Below are 17,143 nucleotides of genomic sequence, written 5' to 3' on the forward strand. Positions count from 1 at the left end.
CACATGAAACATGAGACCAACACTGTACATGTTGCGTTAATATTTTTGTTGAGTATAGATAAAATTATATTACAGAAAAAGTCAGCATGCAAGACTAGTTTAGAGTTACGCAATGGGTATCTTGAAACCAAATCAATTGCCGACGTATGTACGGTTCACTTCAAAGTCGAAGCCGTTCTGTGTGCGTAATTCAGTGGTTCCGAAATTCTCCAGTTGCGCGGAACCGCTGGCCAGATCCAGATGTGCCTGTTTTCTTTAAATACAGCTTGCGAGACCGAAGTACCTCGGCACCGCGAGAACCAATCACAAACGCCGGGGGCGGGTCATCTTTGGAATGTTGTGGATGTTTAAAATGGACAACTTGTCGCAGATACCCCAATACCGGTATCGAATAATAACCTGTGCATTCATATGGAGGTGATTTGCAAATGATTGGTCGAGGAGTGAAAAGGAAATCGCCTGAGCGGGGAATTGCGCTTTGTTTCCCCCCGGTGAGGGTGAGTTCTCGGTCCGGAGAAAGCAGGCGGATTGCACTGGCGATGTAGCCCGGAGACTATTGCTGGGCGCTCTTATTTCTGTATGGTTGTTCAATAGCCTATATCAATGACTGCATATTGCACTCCGGAAGTAATCTACGGGATTATCTTCAATCACATAATATAGACAAGTGTTTATAGACGGAGAAGTGAACCTGCATGTGATATCGTGCACAGTGTCCAAGGGCATTGTGCCTCTTCAATGTTCATATTTAATATTAAGTGAACGAGCATAGCATAACCTACGGAGTCTGCATATTCGACTAGGTCATTACTGTCACTGTTGACATATTCTACGAGTAGCCTATCAACCGATGGCAGTGCATTTGAATGCTTGGTTTATTTTGTCGCCACCACTCAATTGTTTATTTCCCCTATGCATTGTTTCCATACCTTCTGCCGAATTGCTCCAACGGCCTCGACACACTCATGCTCAGATAAAGAGAGTGCAAATACGTGCTTGTCGTGACAAAGGGATAGGGTGCAGTCTATTACCAATAGGCTGGCATATAGTGGCAAATTGAATATTGAGTGAGAGTGAATGATCTGAAATACTCTGTTCATTTCCTTGGTGCACAGAAAGCGTGTGGTTTAATGTGGGTCCAGGTAGTGCGAACATCAAAATTACGCCACTTGTGGAGAGGGAGAAAACTGTAGCCTGTGAGCACAGACAGGGGCGGTGAGATTCTTTTTATGGACGCGCCCTGAGTGATTTGCGCGTGTCAGTCGTGTGTACTCAATCATGTTCTCGAGCTCGTAAATCGAGAGGACCGCCAGTGCGAAGTGCCTCAACCAGAAGGGGCATTAAATCCCCGGTGCCGCTAAAAAGGACGCTCAACTTGTACGCAAACAAAACGTGCCGCTGTAGCTAGAGGAGCGTCAAGAGAACAGAGGCAAGCAATGACAGATTTTGTTGACAAATTGCTGACAACTCGGTGAATATTGCCGACAAGGACTAAATCATTTCTTTCGAAAGTGGATAACACAGTCTGCCTGTCATTTCCGTATAACCACAATAAAGGACCACAATAAGTACAGGTAACAACACAACAACCTCGGCTACTATTCTACTGTCTGCTTGTTTTTTGAGAATTAAGAATGATGTAGAAAATGATAAAGGTAGACTTTTCTCTGCTTCAGAAATGATCTAATATGGGTGTAATTTTCTTGATGCAATAGAACGATGGCACACGTAAATGACATTTCAAATCTATTAACATAACATTATGCATGACCATGTGTGTGTCTTGGATATGCCCTTGACACATTTTGAGTTGTGATGATGGATGACCCTGTTTTTTCAAGTGTGGGTGTTGAGAGATGCCTTTCTTGCACACTCCAATTGGATACTGGCTGAGCTATGAAGCTCAGCAATCCCCAATGTCAAGAGAGGTGTCAGAACCAATTCAGTTGTGAAGTATGAGGGTGGAAAATGACATGGTGACATCTCATGACAATAACTCATTTATGGTATTGACTGAGGAAGTGGTATTCTGATGAAGTGCAGCCAAGGACAGGGTCAAACGGACACCCCAGAAATAATTTGAAACCAAAACACAAATCCTGTGGAATGATTTCACATTCACTGCTACTAAACAGTCATAGCTTTTAAAGCTAGCTGAGGGATGGGCCTGGAGAAATGTAACAACTCTCAAATTCATAGACAGAGCTTTGGAAGCAAGAATTGACCATCCATGATAACAAAATTAGTTTTAACCATGTTTTGAGGCTATACAGCGTTTGTTTACATTTACATTGTTTACAAACATTGGACTAAAACAAGCTTTTATTGAGGGTTTTCTTCCAGAATTAATGAGTATACACTGAGTGTACAAAACATTAAGAACACCTGCTCTTTCCATGACACAGCCTGACCAGGCGAATCAAATCAAATTTTATATGTCACATGTGCCGAATACAACAAGTGTTGACTTTACCGTGAAATGCTTATGATCCCTTGTTGATGTCACTTGTTAAATCCACTTCAATCAGTGTAGATGCAGGTGAGAAGGCAGGTTTAAGAAGGACATGGTTTTTGTATGTGTGCCATGCAAAATGTTTAAGTGCCTTTCAATGGGGTATGGTAGTAGGCGTCAGGCGCTCCGGTTTGTGTCAAGAACTGCAAATCTGCTGTGTTTTTTCATGCTCAACAGTTTCCCGTGTGTATCAAGAATAGTACAACACCCTGTGGAATGCTTTTGACACCTTGTAGAGTCCATACCCCAACGAATTGAGTCTGGGGGGGGCGTGCAACTCAATATTAGGAAGGTGTAAATCAATCATTTGTAAGTCTCAAAATGAATGTAGCAGCTAAGGATTCTAGCTTCTCTTTCAGGATACTAGATTCTAGTTATTATTTTATCCGTATTTGGAGAACGTACCGTAGTAAAGGTGTTGAAAGAATCATCATGCAGTCTGACTGTATAACTCCTCTTGAGTGTCATACCATGGTATCTAGTGATGTGGATAGGTGACTCAAAGTGACCCATTCCCTGCTGCTCTGACAAGGATGGCGGACTCATTGCACCATGCCACACTTAATATATTACCTCATTTTGTATAGGGAAGGACGGGGTACGAGTTGGCTGCTTCTAGAATGGGTATCATAACGGCGGAAGCTATGTTTGAGTTATAGGATTGCTGGGCACTGCCATAACAAATCAGGGCACCCCCATAAAACACTGGCACCCCATAGTCATACAAATATTATCTTTCCTTGGACTGATCATCATGTAGCTGTGAAATTGTCCTTTTTTAGAATGGATCCAAGATCACATTTTGCTTTCATCCCTTGCAGTCAAGGTTAGGATATTTCACTATAATCTGATCCCAGATCTGGATACAGAGGGCATCTTCTGCTTAGAGCCCCATGCAGATAGCACGATAAGTTGTGTTCCATATCCTGCATGCTCTGCTGTGCGAGCAGCACTAGTTGATGTTGAGCTAGCAGCCCTAATTGTTCCAACCCATCTTGTATGTTTGTTTAATTAGCCCTCGTGGCGTCGGAGTGAGAGCAGCATATTGTTGAGACATAATTACAACCCGGCTTGATTAATTATCGTTAAGGCGGTGGGAGGCTAGGCATGGGTTGTTCAGGCTAGAGGTAAACATCTTATTAAACTGTGTCAGTCTCTCGCAGACTCGCACCACGCAGAGCAACAAGGTTTTATTAGGTAGAAAAGCACAACTATCAAGAAAATGTCCTCATAAAAATACCAGGGCTTGATTAGGTTTATGGTGATTACGGTCCTCAGGTAATCCCTACTGAATTGAAAAATTCCACTCTACTAGCTCACTGTAGATAGAAAGAAAGCCATTTTTATGACCATGGTCATGGATAAAAAATGTGTGTGTGTGTGTACTACCTTGTAACAGGCATAAACTTGGGCTGAAAATGAGGCAAAGAGAAAGAAAACATGATATTTCAAGTCAACTAGAGGTCCATGGTGCCCTGGGCATTGGTAAGATTGCGCCGGAGCAGAAGGCAGACGTTTTACGTGCCGCCCCCAACCGATTGTGTTTTTTTGTTTGTTTATCTGAGTTGTTTGTAACTTATTTTTGTACTCATTTTGTACATAATGTTGCCGCTACCGTCTCTTGTGACCGAAAGATCTTCTCTACATCAGGACTGCGATTACTCACCACGGACTAGCAGAATCGTTTTTCTTCTTTCACGACTCCGACGAGCCCAAGGCAGAGGACATACAGCTCCCTCGGGAACAGGACCCAACCCCCGTGATCTGCGGGAAGAGAAAGAGACGCCGGAGAGCGGGCTGCCTTCTGAGAATTTGTGGGCGAACGAATAAACCCCCACTTCCCTCAATTCTGCTAGCAAACATGCAATCTTTGGAGAATAAAATCGACGAATTACGGGGAAGATTAAACTACCAAAGGGACATTAAAAACTGTAACATCTTATGCTTCACAGTCGTGGGTGAACGACCACAATATCAACATACAGCTGGCTGGTTATACGATGTACAGGCAGGATAGAACAGTGGGGTCAGTCCGACGATCCTTGTCTTACCCATGTATTTTTGTAAATAAAAGCTGGTGCACTATATCTAAGGACGTCTCGAGCTATTGCTCGCCTGAGGTTGAGTATATCATGATAAGCAGTAGATCACACTACCTACCGAGAGAGTTCTCATCTGTATTCTTCGTAGCTGTTTACATACCACCTCAGTCAGAGGTTGGCACTAAGATAGCATTGAATGAGCTGTATTCCGCCATAAGCAAACAAGAAAACGCTCACCCAGAGGCGGCGCTCCTAGTAGCCGGGGACTTTAATGCAGGGAAACTTAAATCAGTTTTACCAAATTTCTATCAGCATGTTAAATGTGCAACCAGAGGGAAAATAACTCTGGACCACCTACGTTGACCGTACATACCCCGACCAGAAGCCATGCATTAAGGCAGCGTCCGCACTGAGCTAAAGGCTAGAGCTGCCGCTTTCAAGAAGCGGGATTCTAACCTGGAATTTTATAAGAAATCCTGCTATACCCCCCGACGAACCATCAAACAGGCAAAGCGTCAAAACAGGACTAAGATCGAGTCGTACTACACCGGCTTCGTCGGATGTGGCAGGGCTTGCAGAACATTACAGAATACAAAGGGAAGCACAGCCGAGAGCTGCCCAGTGACACAAGCCTACCAGACGAGCTAAACTACTTCTATGCTGGCTTTGAGGCAAATAACACTGAAACATGCATGAGAGCACCAGCTGTATGGGAGACTCTGCGATCATGCTCTCCACAGAGTAAGATCTTTAGACAGGTCAACATTCACAAGGCCGCAGTGCCATACGGATTACCAGGATGTGTCAGGATTTGATTTGATTTGACTGTTCCTGTATTCTCTTTTTCACAAAACACACTTTCTGAGATGACCGCAGACGGATATGACAGCAGACAAACCTCACCACAACCTCAGTCATTCCTGGTCAGGTTTTCCCCACAAACAGATACGTCCCCACAAACACACACGTCCCCACAAACACACATTGCATGGCCGAATAAGGCTAGGACTAAGAAGCCCTTAGAATTGCCGCTATGGCTCTCCAGCCTTTAATGACAGAGACCAGCGTTTAATTTGAGTCTTGTGTAGCCTTTCACCTCACCGCAAAATGTGTTTTTCTTCAGAAAAAGTTCATTTCCCTGGACTAACATGTGTATCCAGCTTTAGTCCAGTAATCAAACGTGTGTGTGTGTGTGTGTGTGTGTGTGTGTGTGTGCAGGAAAACACATGCGCACACACACAAACACAGCCTACTGAACTGAATACGTTGGCAGAAAGGCAAACAAGTAGGAGTTCAGCATTTGAGTCTCTGTGTAACTTTATCAAGGAGATCTTTAACCCTTATTTTACCAGGTCGACTGAGAACACATTCTCATTTAGACACTGACCGCCAACTCTTTCTTTCGTTGTTATTTTAAAAACAGACGCTGCTGATCTTAGTGTCAGTTTACGGTCTGTTTTATATGCCCACGCAAATCATCTCTGACATAATTGTATTGCCTCCCCATGCACAGAGGAAATGACTACCCCCGTCAGAGTTCAACGCAAGCTCATTTCAGTTTCTATCAATGCCTTCATGCACTTTCCCTACCCTGCTACCTTCCTGTATTATTGCATCTGAGTTGCAGTTGACGGTTGCAGTAAACACCATCCAATCTACTGATGGTTCAATTCAATTGCGTTTCCTTCGATAGTTGCAGTGACACTCTAGTTGGCCTTGAGGGAACAGCAGGCAAAGTTGAGGGCAGGCGGGCAGTCCTCGAGGAGGAGGGATGAGCTTTGAGCAGGCCACGAGTCCAGCTGTCACGCTCACTGACTGAAGCATGTGAACTAACAACAAACCCAGAGACAGAGACTAGGATGCTGTGTAAGAATGTGGGCAGAGACGTTAGGATGGACAAGAGAACTTGGGGCTTGTTTGTCTTACTAATGAAGAGATTTCACAAGGGACAGTCTACACCTTTTAATGTTTACTGTGTGGCTTTTCATGCTCAGTGCAAACACACAGGTGGCAAGTAGATATGTTGTGTGTAAATAAACATTGGGGTTGTTCCATGCAGGGTTGGAGGGTAATGGATTACAAAAAAGACGGTAACTGTAATCCGTTACCAGCAAAAATATTGTAATCAGATTACAGATACTTTTGAAAAACTAGATGATTACTTTGAGGATTACTTTTAAAATTCTGAATGACATTCAAATCCGCATTGAAAAAAGGCGCAAGTTTAAGTTTGTTCAACCTGAGCGTATGACTGCTGTCGGCATCCAAAGATTATCAAACTTGAATAAGGGCTTGGATGTAAGGATGACAGCAGTGGTGTAGTCTACGGCGATACGGATATCAGTTATTATTGTTATCTACATAGTGCATTGATGTGATTCACACTGCTGCTCTCTCCTTTAGCTATTTGCGCCCTATGGGTTGTGGATGGCTGTTCACAAATCGAAATGTGTATTTGAACCCAATAATGATAGAATTCAAGAAATGTAAACTGCCTATCAAATCTTTTTTTTTGATACCAGTGGACAGTGAAAAATGGGCTCTTGCAACAGCTGCACAGTGCGGATCCCAGCCTACGGAATAAAAGTGGGGCTAATTCATGCCAATACATTGTTTTTATCCATAGGCCTGATGGACACATGTTCAAAGGGGCAATATTTTGATAGACTTAAAGGGGCAATCTGTAGTTGCTACATCCATTTTTGGATTTATAAACTATAATTTATAAATGCCTCATGAGCATAGTTCAACTGTCGCAATCCATGAGAACCCAAAATATAACCTTGTTTTTCTCCAATGTTTGTAAACATTGTAAATGTAAACACACTCTGTATAGCCTCAAAACATGGTTAAAACAATAATTTTATATCGTGGATGGTCCTTGTATCCATAGCTCTGCTTATTAATCTGAGAGTGGTTATATTTCCTCAGGACCATCCCTCAGCTTTTTACCAAAACAGAGGCGGGGCGGCCGTTTTGTTATTGTTTCACCTGTTGATTTGCCCTTTAAACAGCTGCGTTATTATCAAGATATTAAAGTGTCACCAACAAAACGTTTTAACCATAGGCCTGTAGCAAATGCAGCATATTGCATTCATTTTTTCACATGTAAATAGCACTTTTCAGTAGTGCTCAAAGCATGCCATTCTATGAGCGCAGCATTTATTTTTCAACTCGAATCAATGAGCCCAATCAGTCCTCCATGACAACTAAATCATAAACAACAGAGTTGGGCTGGCTAAAAAGTCCTTAGTTTTGGGGTTATGCTCAGATAAAACAATTTTGGCTAATCTATACTTCCATATTTACAAGTCTTATAAAGGTGCCACTACATCCCAGGCTGTGTCACAGCCTGCAGTGACCAGGAGCCCAATCGGGCGATGCACTATTGGCTAATTAATTTCCAAGTCCTATTCTTGAAGATTAAGGGGTATTTATTGGATTGACTGGAATTCTGATAGACTGGTTTTTAATGTAAAGATATAATACTATGATTAAATTAGATGTACAGTAGTAGAAAGCGATGGGTCAGAAGAAGCCTACATAACCAACCCATAAAGTAACATTTAACATCCATATATGACCAGCTATGTAAACTTTTTAACATTGATTTATCCTGCAATAGATGTGTTTCAATTGTTAACATACATTTTTATCTTCTTCTAATGCCTCTTAAGGGGAATGTAATCTAAAAGTAACTGAATGTAATCAGATGATGTTACTGAGTTTGGGTAATCCAATAGTTACATTACTGATTACAATTTTGACAGGTAACTAACGGATTAAATTTAGAAAGTAACCTACCTAAACCTGGTTCCATGTCATTTCAAGCCATGACATCCACCATCTCAGATAGTTCTGTAATCGTTTCTGTAGTTAGAAACAGATGAGATTAGCATTCCTGCAACATTATTTTGTTGAAAGACGATTTGAACTCTTAGAAATTAAGCTAATTGATTGCACCCAAATTGGCCATTAAACTTATAGGATTCATATAATATTCAATAAATATAGTACCAAACTCTTAAGATTTGCACACACAAAAAAACTTCTTAACCATGATTAAGAAGAATCCACATTTTTACTGAACTAGGCAAGACAGTTAATAACAAATTCTTATTTACAATGATGACCTACCCCTGCCAAACCCAGATGACACAGGGCCAATTGTGCACCGCACTATGGGACTCCCAATCACAGCCAGATGTGATGCAGCCTGGATTTGAACCAGGGACTGAAGTAATGCCACTTGCACTGAGATGCCTTAGACCACTGCGCCACTTGGGAGCCCAATGAATAGTCAAATGAGTGCATGGTCAAACGCCACCCACAGACCCCCAGTATACAGTATCAGTTCTCTGTGTTTGACATTTTATCCAGAGTGACTTACAGTTAGTGCATTCATCTTATTAAGATAAGTACATTTTAACTCAATGAAGTAGCTATCGGCAAAGTCAGAACTAGTAAGGGGGGGAATTAAGTGTGAGTGTTAGTTCACGAAAGCCATTTTCATTGTATTTTTTTGGGGGGGGCGGGTCAAGGTCAGAAGTGGGGGTGCTGTGGGTTTATTTACTTTACTCTTTGAAGAGGTATGGTTTCAGATGTTTTTGGAAGATGGGCAAGGGACTCTGCTGTCCTAGCTTCAGAGGGAAGCTGGTTCCACCATTGGTGTGCCAGGTGCCAGGACCGAGAAGAGCTTGGACAGGGCTGAGCGGGAGCTGCCCTCCCGTAGGGATGGGAGGGCCAAGAGACCAGAGGTGGCAGAACAAAGTGCTTGGGATGGGGTGTAGGGTTTGAGCATTGCAAGCTTTTGACACGTTGTATGAAGCCGCGACTTGGAGTATTGTTTATTCACACTATGTCATTTATTCTCAGTGAATTTGTGATGTTTTTTTTCCCCTGTTCAGAGAAATTAGCCATTGAAGTCGCTTGCATTTTCCCCATAAATTAAGTGAAATGACCAGGTTTTGCCCACTAGATGCCGCTGTTCTTGCTACTGCCCCTTTAACAATTTTGCTGGTCTCTTTGTTCATCAAATGTATGACAACATTTTCGTTGCAGCTTTGGGTAGAAAACCCAAAACCCATAATGAAAAGAAATGCTATGCTCATCCTCACATTTCAATCCATTCAACCATGAAAGCAATTCAGTTTGCCCTTCTCGTAGCAACCTAATTCTTCAACCCAAGAGGGCTATCCCTATGGTGCAATTCTCATATGTAGCCCAAAAATGTGATGGAGAAATGGGCTAGTGACTTAAATGTTGGGACAACCCTAACAAAATAATACAATTATAAACCATTGCATGGTAGTCTGTTTGTCAATACAATTATTGGGAAACATCTCTGTTTGATTAGTGACATTTACCATTCAACTCAACCCAATACCATTGCAAAATACTATACAATGTGTGCTTGTGACTTTTACCGTTGACAATCCCTTGAAACATTGAAACCATTAGAAATGCTGTAACCTAATAGTTTGCTTGTTCACGAAACACACACACGGGCGGTTCCCTGGACGCAGATGAAGTCTAAGCGAAGGAAAAACGGAATTGCTTTCATGGAGGACTGGCTTGAATTGTGAGGATGACCAGAATGTATTTTCATCATGAGCAAAAGCTTTTGGGTTGCTACCCAAACTTGCAAGGAAAATGTTGTCATACATTTGATGAACAAAAGAGTAAACTGGATAAAAGGGCAGTAGCAGGAACAGCGGCATCTAGTGGGTGAAACATGGTACTTTCATTTAATTGAAAATGTCCTGTTGACTTCAATCGCAAATCTCTCTGAACAGGGGGTAAAAAAAATACATCTCCAAATTCACTGAGAACACAGTTCCATAGCATGAATAAACAGTACTCCCAAGTTTCCCAAGTAGCACAGTTGTCTAAGGCACTACATTGCACTACATTGTGCAGTGCTGATTATGGTAAGCCTACATAAGTTCAGGAGTAAACATGTGCTTAACAAATCACATAATAAGTTGTATGGCCCAGTGCCATCTGGGTTAGGGGAAGGTTTGGCTGGGGGGGATGCTTGTGACAGGCTGGGCGCCTGCAAGCTGACTTCGGTCGTCAGTCGAACGGTGTTTCCTCCAACACATTGGTAAGGCTGACTTTCGTGTTTTAAGCAAACAGTGTGTTAAGAAGCCGTTTCGGGGGATGCAGCAATGAGACAAGGTCGTAACTACCAATTGGATATCACAAAATTGGGGAGAAAATTTTGTCAAATTACAGTAAAGTACTCCAAGGTACAGCATGGGGATTGTGGAGTCTGTGGGTGGCGTTTGGATTCATCACAGAGGTTTTTGTGCATATCGGATGTTGGGTACTATATTTATTGAGTATTATATGAATTCTATAAATGTATGGACAATTTGGGTGCAATCGATTAGCTTAATTTCTCAGAGATCAAATTATATTTCAACAAAATAATGTCGCAGAAATCCCGATCTTTTCCATTTCTAACTACAGAAATCATTTCAGAGCAATCTGAGATGGTAGGTGTCAACCTCTTTCTTGTGCTTTTTGGGGTGGAGTGAGGAGTTTCTGTATATTTAACTCTGTAATGCTCTGATGAGCCGTCTTCTTTCTTGTGTGTTTGGCCTTAACACAATGCATCGCCGTATCTACATCACACATCTTAAAAGTCCTTCTTACTTGAATCCATTACTTACCTTAAAAGGCAAGTCACTGTCATCTCAAGGCTGTATTCCCTAGAGATACTGTGCTCTTTTCAAGTCTCACGTCTTCTCGTGAGATAAATTACTGAAGAATTTCCTTGGTTGCTTTTTCTGTATTGAGTTTTTAGACAGCTTCCACACATTCTTTCACCCCATATCTCAAGGCTAAGCTGAAATACTTCACAGATTCCTTCTTGGTCGGATCTTGTGTCTGACATCAGCGTATTGGTGGTGGAACTAGAAACGAGTCCAAACCCTTGTTTACCGTATGTGTCAAAGCTTCCCAATCCTGTCAGACCAGTGATCAACCATAGAAAAGATGGAAGAATGGGAAGGATGCAGTCTTAAGATCTTCCAACAAGAATCCCAAAGTTTCACCTCTGTCTGAACCCTGTACTTTCCCTTAGGCTCCGCAAGGCTCCTCATCAGACACTGTGGTCTGTCTTATTGCCAGGCTCCACCATACTGATCCATTCATCGTTGGATGTGTGACAGTGGAGCCACACACACAGTGCCTTCAGAAAGTATTCACCCCCCTTTACTGTTTCCACATTTTTCTTGTGCTGCAGCCTGCATTTAAAATGGACACAATACCCCATAATGCAAAGTGGATTTTTTAAATATTTTTTTTTAAAATATTTTTTTCACTAATTAATTAAAAATGAAAACCTGAAATGTCTTGAGTCAATAAGTATTCAACCACTTTATTATGGCAAGCCTACATAAGTTCAGGAGTAAAAATGTGCTTAACAAATCACATAATAAGTTGTATGGATTCTGTGTTCAATAACATTATTTTATTTATTTATTTTATAATGACTACCCCATCTCTGTGCCCCACACATCTGTAAGGTCCCTCAATCAAGTAAGGAATTTTAAGCAGAGATTCAACCACAAAGACCAGTGAGTTTTCCAATGTCCAGCAACGAAGGGCACCGATTAGTAGATGTGTAAAAAGGAGAAAAAAACAGACACTGAATATTTATTAATTAGGCTTTGGATGGTGTATCAATACACCCAGTCACTACAAAGATACAGTGCCTTGCGAAAGTATTCGGCCCCCTTGAACTTTGCGACCTTTTGCCACATTTCAGGCTTCAAACATAAAGATATAAAACTGTATTTTTTTTGTGAAGAATCAACAACAATTGGGACACAATCATGAAGTGGAACGACATTTATTGGATATTTCAAACTTTTTAACAAACTGAAAAATTGGGCGTGCAAAATTATTCAGCTCCTTTACTTTCAGTGCAGCAAACTCTCTCCAGAAGTTCAGTGAGGATCTCTGAATGATCCAATGTTGACCTAAATGACTAATGATAATAAATACAATCCACCTGTGTGTAATCAAGTCTCCGTATCAATGCACCTGCACTGTGATAGTCTCAGAGGTCCGTTAAAAGCGCAGAGAGCATCATGAAGAACAAGGAACACACCAGGCAGGTCCGAGATACTGTTGTGAAGAAGTTTAAAGCCGGAATTGGATACAAAAAGATGTCCCAAGCTTTAAACATCCCAAGGAGCACTGTGCAAGCGATAATATTGAAATGGAAGGAGTATCAGACCACTGCAAATCTACCAAGACCTGGCCGTCCCTCTAAACTTTCAGCTCATACAAGGAGAAGACTGATCAGAGATGCAGCCAAGAGGCCCATGATCACTCTGGATGAACTGCAGAGGTCTACAGCTGAGGTGGGAGACTCTGTCCATAGGACAACAATCAGTCGTATATTGCACAAATCTGGCCTTTATGGAAGAGTGGCAAGAAGAAAGCCATTTCTTAAAGATATCCATAAAAAGTGTTGTTTAAAGTTTGCCACAAGCCACCTGGGAGACACACCAAACATGTGGAAGAAGGTGCTCTGGTCAGATGAAACCAAAATTGAACTTTTTGGCAACAATGCAAAACGTTATTTTTGGCGTAAAAGCAACACAGCGCATCACCCTGAAACACACCATCCCCACTGTCAAACATGGTGGTGGCAGTATCATGGTTTGGGCCTGCTTTTCTTCAGCAGGGACAGGGAAGATGGTTAAAATTGATGGGAAGATGGATGGAGCCAAATACAGGACCATTCTGGAAGAAAACCTGATGGAGTCTGCAAAAGACCTGAGACTGGGACGGAGATTTGTCTTCCAACAAGACAATGATCCAAAACATAAAGCAAAATCTACAATGGAATGGTTCAAAATAAACATATCCAGGTGTTAGAATGGCCAAGTCAAAGTCCAGACCTGAATCCAATCGAGAATCTGTGGAAAGAACTGAAAACTGCTGTTCACAAATGCTCTCCATCCAACCTCACTGAGCTCGAGCTGTTTTGCAAGGAGGAATGGGAAAAAATGTCAGTCTCTCAATGTGCAAAACTGATAGAGACATACCCCAAGCGACTTACAGCTGTAATCGCAGCAAAAGGTGGCGCTACAAAGTATTAACTTAAGGGGGCTGAATAATTTTGCACTTTGAATAATTGAATAATTTTGCATTTTGCCCAATTTTTCAGTTTCTGATTTGTTAAAAAGTTTGAAATATCCAATAAATGTCGTTCCACTTCATGATTGTGTCCCACTTGTTGTTGATTCTTCACAAAAAAATACAGTTTTATATCTTTATGTTTGAAGCCTGAAATGTGGCAAAAGGTCGCAAAGTTCAAGGGGGCCGAATACTTTCGCAAGGCACTGTACATGCGTCCTTCCTAACTCAGTTGCCGGAGAGGAAGAAAACCGCTCCGGGATTTCACCATCACCAATGGTGATTTCAAAACAGTTACAGAGTTTAATGGCTGTGATAGAAAACAACAACAACAACAACAACATTGTAGTTACTCCACAATACTAACCTAATTGACAGAGTGAAAAGGAAGCTTGTGCAGAATAAAAAATATTCCAAAACATTCATCCTGTTTGCAACAAGGCACTTATTATAATACTAGTAATATAATAATCATAGTAATACTGCAAAAAAATGTGTCAAAGAAAGGAACTTTTTGTCCTGAATACAAAACATTATGTTTGGGGCAAATCCAGCACAACACATCACTGAGTACCACACTTCATATTTTCAAGTATCGTGGTGGCTGCATCATGTTATGGGTATGCTTGTCATCGGCAAGGACCAGGGGAGTTGATTTGGATCAAAATAAATGGAATACAACTAAGCGCAGGCAAAATCGTATAGGAAATTCTGGTTTAGTCTGCTTTCCAACATACATTGGGAGAATAATTTGTCTTAAAATCTATGACAAGACTTAAATGTCTGTCTAGCAATGATCAACAACCAATTTGACAGAGCTTGAAGTATTTTTAAAAGAATAATGGGCAAATATTATACAATCCAGGTGTGCAAAGCTTTTAGAGACATACCCCAAAACACTCACAGCTGTAATCGCTGCCAAAGGTGTGTCTAACATGTATTGACTCGGGGTTGAATACTTATTTAATCAAGATATATTAGTTTTTTCATTATTTTTCATAGTTTATCAAAATAAATGTTACAATATTTCTTCCACTTTGACATGAGAGGATTTTTGTGTCACTGTCTATGATTTATTGAGAATTTAAGGCACACTTACCCAGCATGGCTACCACAGCATTCTGCAGCGATACGCCATGCCATCTGGTTTGCGCTTAGTGGGACTATCATTTGTTTTTCAACAGGACAATGACCCCACACACCTCCAGGCTGTATAAGGGCTATTTGACCAAGAAGAAGAGTGATGGAGTGCTGCATCAGATGACCTGGCCTCCACAATCACCCAACTTTAAGCTAAATGAGATGGTTTGGGATGTGTTGGGTGAAGGAAATGCAGCAGTGTGGGAGTTTTCTTTTGGTGTCTTGTTTTAGGATATACTGTATATTTCTATTAGTTGGAGAAGAATGTGAGAACCTATCCTTGTGACTACCATCATGTCACCATCATAACAATGATTATTATCATATCTCCCATAATCATTGCCAATCACCCTAAACCACAAATCATTAGAGACATTATAGTGCTTGGGTCAGGGTGGAACCAAAATGATTTTCCAATCGTTCCGTTCCGAGCAGAACCCCCATATTTCTGGAACCAAAAAATTACGTTAATTTTAATTATTTGTAATTTGTTGTTGGTATTTTACCCTCTTCTGCTCCCAAATTCTGTGATAACCAATTGCGATCTCGCGTCATCGCTGCAACTCCCCAACAGGCTTGGGAGAGGCGAAGGTCGAGTCATGCGTCCTCCGAAACATGAACCGCCAAACTGCGCTTCTTAAATCCCAGCCGCACCAATGTGTTTGAGGAAACACCATTCATCTGACGACCGCAGTCAGCCTGCAGGTGCCCAGCCTGCCACAAGGAGTTGCTGGAGCACGATGAGCCAAGTAAAGCCCCCCCGGCCAAACCCACCCGGACAACGCGGGGCCAATCGTGTGCCACCCTATGGGATTCCCGGTCATGGCCTGTTTGTGACACAGCCCAGGAACGAACCCAGGTCTGTAGTGACACCTGCGATGCAGTGCCTTAGACTGCTGCGTCACTCGGGAGGCCTTTAAAAAATTTTTTACAAAAAATTAAAACTACATTTTCACCCGGTTCTCAAGATTTTCAGAATAACGTTTCTGTTCCGGAACATTAGAGATCACTTTCGTTCCCTCTTCCTGTTTTCGTTCCTCAAAAAATCCCATTATTCTTCACTTCCCTGTGCCTGTTCCAACCCTTGCCTCAGGTTGGCTTTTTCTGTCAGATTGGATATTTGTCTCAGCTGTGTGAGAGTATCCTGAGGTAGATTGAGTTTCACTTCAGCAGGAAAGGCAGGGGATATAAAGCAAAAAGAAATTCAGAAAGGAAAATCAATATGTTAACTAAAGGAGCGGGTAAATTATTGATGAGGACTACGTGGTGGGATCCGTAGTGTCCTTACAACTTTGTCTGCTTGCCACTGTTCTGTGGGAGAGGAGCTTGGCTGAGCCAAAAACCAACACCCAGAATCTCTAAGGCTCTCAGTGAGCTCAATATCTGATGTGCACTCACTTACACACAAGCACACACATACATGGACACATACATACACACACATATAGTCACAAGAGGCCTGCATACAGACACATAGTCATAAGCACCTGCATACACACTCAAGTACCATACGTACACATGGTTGTATTGAAACACACACAGACACAATGAGTCGGAAATGAATGTTTTAGTAGTCTTTCAATTTACATTCAAAGGACGTTATGTATAGTATGACAATACACTGGCCTAATGAGACAATGGATTGTTGATCAATATCAGGCTCCAATCATACAGGTGATAACAGGAAGAACAGGCAGGGTGGCCTTCAATTCCGCATGGATGGAGAAGGTAGAGGAATGTGAGGGAGAGGTAGAAGAGAGGGAGGTAGGTAGGTAAAGAGAGGGATGAAAAGAGAAAGTGAGGGAGAGCAGGTGAGACCTGAAAGCTGCCTTTGTGTGGCGGCTGGCAGTAGGAACACTGGCCTGCTCTGTGAGGTTTTCCACACACACACACACACACACACACACACTGGGGAGTTATGGGGGGTGCTTGAGCAAACATACAGTGTTGAAAACCGTTGCATGATGTTTTCAAATATAACAACAACAAAACACTCTCTCCACACCCCAAGATTAACGGACATTACAACGCCATAAAGCGGCTCTATTTTCCCTTATTTTACACATCTCCATTTCAGTGGCTAAACGGCTCCCCATTCCCCCCTCCACTGCATCTCAACTGTATCTGATGCTGTTCAACTGGAGCTTGAAGTGCATGATGATATCAGAGCCGGCTGCTTCATGTTCGGCATACGAAAACCACGACAGCACGGTTCCAGGACTGGACGTCAATAGCGTAACCAGACCAAACATTAAAACTACTTTGACCATTTTCAAATATAGAGATAGTG

The 17,143-nt window shown here is 41.9% G+C and overlaps 1 protein-coding gene across 4 annotated transcripts in view; it reads left to right on the forward strand.

Annotated features, from left to right (window-relative positions):
• The first annotated feature begins 290 nt into the window (after positions 1-290).
• The window catches only part of LOC112229926 (exostosin-1c), a 103,912-nt gene continuing 87,059 nt past the window's right edge, over positions 291-17,143 (forward strand). For 2 of the 4 annotated variants that reach the window (XM_042309947.1, XM_042309951.1), the window contains exon 1: positions 504-1,574. The gene's annotated coding sequence lies outside the window, so the exon portion shown is untranslated. The other 2 variants (XM_042309950.1, XM_042309948.1) reach the window with 2 other exon arrangements.

Source organism: Oncorhynchus tshawytscha, linkage group LG31 (genome assembly GCF_018296145.1).
Source record: "Oncorhynchus tshawytscha isolate Ot180627B linkage group LG31, Otsh_v2.0, whole genome shotgun sequence".
NCBI classification, from domain to species: domain Eukaryota; kingdom Metazoa; phylum Chordata; class Actinopteri; order Salmoniformes; family Salmonidae; genus Oncorhynchus; species Oncorhynchus tshawytscha.